The sequence below is a fragment of the Enhydra lutris genome, unplaced genomic scaffold (assembly GCF_002288905.1).
Source record: "Enhydra lutris kenyoni isolate GAN:26980312 unplaced genomic scaffold, ASM228890v2 scaffoldscaffold73, whole genome shotgun sequence".
In the NCBI taxonomy this organism is placed as follows: domain Eukaryota; kingdom Metazoa; phylum Chordata; class Mammalia; order Carnivora; family Mustelidae; genus Enhydra; species Enhydra lutris.
The window spans coordinates 982,837-987,706 of record NW_019154157.1 but is presented as its reverse complement, the minus strand read 5'-3'; positions in this window follow the sequence as shown (position 1 = coordinate 987,706).

The window sequence follows — 4,870 nt, the reverse complement described above, 5'->3', positions numbered from 1 at the left end:
CTAGAGACTGGTGCCATCCAGCACATCGAGTTGACAGTGTGTGCTTTATACTTGGAAATTTGTCAAGAGGGTAGATGCGATGTTACTTGCATTTATACCACAATAGAAACCTAAGTAATCTAAGGTATGAAGCTGAAAAGGACAAATGGGGTCTGGTGGGTAGGAGAGAGGGGAAGGGTCACAGAGGTGGATGGAGGAAAGGATGACAGAAAGCCACTCTGTCTAGATGCTGAGGAAGAGATCTGCACGGTGTGACCCCAGAAAGTTGTCCATGTCCTTTCTCATCCTCTTTCATAAGGGAGTTCAACATTAGGCTAAGGGGGGGGGGGCGGCAATGTGGGCTCAGATAGTACTGGTGCCCCAGATGTTGAAACTGTGCAGTCAGCCTCCAGAAATGGAAACTGGGATGCACAGATTAAGGATTTCTAGGACATCCTTCTTTTAGCAGAACAGTTTCTGGAGCAAAATAATGACATTTAACAATCAAGGGGTCTGTGTATAATTGTGTCTTTGAGGAAGAGAGGTGTATGAAAATCAGATTCTATTGAAATACATGTTTCTCATGAGATTTATGCTCCAAAAGAAAAGAAAAATGCTAATTTGGCTCTGTTTCCATTCACATTGACTAAAAATAACTATCTTGACTTGTTTTTTCCCTATGTCTTCAGAACAAAACAGTCCCCTCTTACACTGACAGACAGGGAAGTGATTGGTGATGCTTCTGTCATACTCTTGAGGACTGAGGTTCTGTTTTGCACAAAAGTGAATGCACAAGTGAGAGTAATGTGTGAAGCACCCTTCATTCCTGCATGGAAGAGGCCCAGGTTCCCATAGCGATGCTCAGTCCCTGAAGAAGACCTTATTTCTCCTTTGATAGGACACCTTTTGGACCTACCTCAGAGAACCACAACTAGGATCAGTGGTGGATGTGTGATTCTCCATGGCGGAAGGCCGGTTTAATTCTTAGACACAATATCTGAAGGGAAATGGTAGATCTCCATGGAGAAACACAGAGTGAATTGGCCCCAGCTGTTTCTGGCCACTGCTCCTTTGTCAGGGTCCTCCCAAAACAGGGTGTTGTACAAGGCTGCTCCAGAAGCTGCCTGCAGAAGGAAGGAGTCTGTCCCAGCACTCAGTGCTTCTGATGAGGTTGGGAAGACTCATCGTGGGGCCTCTGATACAGGGATGTATGTGTGAGTGAAGTGGCAAGAGTGAGGTACTGTGACCATTCATGCCCGAGACCTACCATGAGGTGAAAATCCCACGGATACTGAATCAGTAACAGAGATTGGAAAAGACAAACTTGTGTCTCTGGGGCACAGTTATCCCCTTCCTAATTAGCAACAGGGTTTGTTTTACAGGGTAATTGATGTATATTTGCAAGGAATGAACACCTATTTAAATTTTAGGTGTTGAAGAGTTTGCACATGCAAAGACTTTCATGATGTGATGGTGATGGGAAACTTCACTGAGAAAGTGGACACCATTGATTACCATGTTGAAGGCAACAAACATGTATGGGAACATATCTTTCACCCAACTGAGACAACACCAACCCTGAGAATCACAGCACATGGATTCCCATGTAAACACACCTCTTGCCCAAGACCCAATCCTACAGCACCAAAGGACAGCACAGTAGCTTCTAGAGACAAGGTCATGAGGCCCCAGGACTTTATCTGGAACATGACCCTTATTCTCATTGCAGCAGAACTTGTACTCAGGGTGGCTCTCAAGATTGAGCCTATAATAAAGCCCCATCTTTCCAATGTGCTGGTTGTTCCAAACCAATGATTGACCCTTGACTCTAGAGTACAGAATACTTACCACTGTGTCTTTCCGGAAGGGCCACCTGAGATTTCAGAAAAGAAAACATTATGAACATGATATCATGCATTGTCCTGTTTGCATGGATCTTTTGTTACTGGGGGTGGAAGAAAACTAGATGGAGAATTGTGATAAGAGGATATTGAACCCCAAAGTATGAAGAGAATTAAATATGTCATGCAAAAAGGTGCCCAATCTTCCTACAGGTTCTATGTCCTGGGTCCCACTGGACAAAATAGGTGGTGAGGAGGAATAGATGCTACCAGTACCAAAGCTCACTGCCATACAGATTGTAGCTGATCCTGCTGTGTTGCTTTTATTTGTTTTTTTCTTCTCCAGTGTCTTTGGAATTAGGTAGCATTTGGTAACCGATTCTCACTAAACCTTCTCCCCACCATGTAAATTGTATGTGTGGAGATTTGTGTACGTGACTTGGATTAAAAGAGTCAATAGAACATTGTATCCCACAAAGAAAGGCCAACGTACCAACCTGGTGAAAAATGGGCCATCCTCCTCTGCACTTTCTGTGGAATGTTCACCCATCAGGCCATCCAGGGAAGCTAGGTAGATATACACAAAAATGTTGAGGACACTGGTGGGCCTCGGCAGGAATAGCTTAGGGAGTTTTGCTTGGTGTGGGCGTGCGCACATGTTAGGGAGATGTGTGGTTAAATAAATGGGTATGGACTGAGCGAGCTGCAGCTGTATCAAGAAAGGTCAGGGGAAGGAGCAGGAAAGGAAGGAGAAACACTGCCTCTGAACTTAAGCTACAGGGAATTGAATCAGGGGGACCTCTTCAAGCTGAAAGAGGGTAAACACTAATACCCATGCTACATTGTACCGACAGACACGTTCCTCCAAACGGTGACTGTGTCATGCACATTTTCAAGACCGTTTCTTTGCCAGGAGAAACCTATGCCGCTCCTGCCTATCTCTCACCTCTTCTAGAAGATTGTATTTCATCAGAAGAACACTGTGTTGCAGGGTTGCATTCAATCCTAGCTCAACTAGCCAAAATTGTTTATTTCTTCGTGATAAGGAAAACCAAAGACACAGGATTTCAATATACTGACATCTCTCCATTCAAAAGAGTCCCCATCCACAAAGTGCTTATTCTTCCTAGTCTTCCTTTCTTGCGCCATGTGGGTGCGTCCTTGGAGTCGGGGGACCCATTGTTTCAGGAGCCCCCGCAGCAAGCGGCAAGTTCATTAGAGATTGGAGGCCAGGCGAGAGTAGGGCACACTCTAAAGTGGCCCTGTAGCTGATTGTCAGGAAGTCTGGTCAGGCACCAAGGTAATGAGAAGCTTTCTCGGAGTTGCCACATGCCAGTGAGGCTTCAGTCTGTGCATTCAAAATGTGAGCATTTTTTTTTAAGGCAGATGATGGTTTTTTGATAGACTAAACTTGCTTCCTGATTCTACTGTGCTTTGACCATGTCTGAGAAATGTCCGCACCTAGGACAGATGTGCGTCCCTTCCTTTCTCCCCATCCCTGTCTGAGGAAAGGGAATCCTAAGGAACCCTCCAGGTGTAGCTGTGGTCAGCGAGGAATGTGGTGTCCTAGGTGGTGTGCACAGTGGGGATGAAGGAGGTTGGCCTTTGGAACTTTGACCCTTGCACTGAACTGCATGAAGGGGGAAATGTCTTCTGATGAAATGCACATACTCAGCACACCCACATGCTCTGTCCCATCGCATTGACCCACACAGAAACAAGCCCCAACCCTCAGATACACCAAGCACACCACCTAAATGACCTCCTTATTTGCAGGGACTGTAGCAGAGGGTCCTAGTTTGCTACAGGACACTCCGTTTCTTCAGTCCACCCCAGCCTCCATTCCCAGCAGAAACTCCGAATCGGGGAAGGTCTGCAGACCAAAGGAGGAGAGAAAACCTGACCATGTTCTTCAGCTAGATTTGTCCCCAGGAAGTGACTGATCTGAGAGCGCATACTAGGGCCACTTCCAGTTGCCACCTCAGGCAGTTGGAGAAAGGGAAGCCCTGTGAGCATCACATCCCCCTGTGCACACCATGGACACACACATCTCTGTTTCCTTGGTGATGTAAGCAAGCTAGATGGGGTGTAGTCATTGAGTTTATGATCCAAAGAAGGAGAAAATCGCCTCCAGAGAAGGCTCCAGCTTGGATTCCAGATTGGGGTCTCCTAATCTATTTTCCTCAGCAGCTACAAAACAATTTTCTATAGACAGAATTACCTCCTGGAAAAGGCTCATGACCATGCGTTGCCTAACTAATGGGTGTTGATGTTTTCTCAGTGCCCCTCTAAATGTGGCATCCATTAATGGTATAAACTCACTGCAGACTCTCCACACCAAGGTTCTTGTCTCTACCCTCTGGCATGTACATGCTCAGATGTTCAGGGAAATAGAAATCAAACCCTGGTTATGTCTCAGATGCACAAAATGACTTGACCGAGGTGACGGAACAGCTCAGACATTCAAGCTTCTGCCTTTAGCTGTGGACATGATCCTAGTTCCTGGGTTGGAGCCATAATTTTGGTTCCCTGCTGAAACTGGAAGCCTGCTTCTTCTCTTCCCATTGCTGTTCCCCCTTCTTGCAATGTCTCTCTCTCTGTCTCTCTCACTCTCTCTTTCAGATATATGAAATCTTTTTAAAAAATGAGTTTACCTGAGGGAGAGTTGGAGTTTCTTCCTCTGCTTTCAAAATGGGTAGCTCTTCTCTCAGGTTCTCAGGGGGCATAGGAGGATACACAGCCACTGTGAGGAGACTGGTCTGGGAGCTCAGTAAGTAGGGGGGGAATTTGGGTGGATGAGGGCAGTTGGTGAGTGTGTGCAATTGGGTGGTAGTATGTATGGACTGCACAACTTTCTGTGCTTCTCCTTTGTGGACAGAGGAAGGAATGGTAGAGGAACAGGAAGGAAATGAGAAGAGGGTTTTTGTCTTTCTAGTTAAGGCATGCCCAATCAAAGCCAAATTACATGTAACCCCTCACATAGTTTCTGTGTGAGGACCGAGTCCCATAACCTCCCCTGAGTGAAGTTCCACTAAACTGTCACATACTCT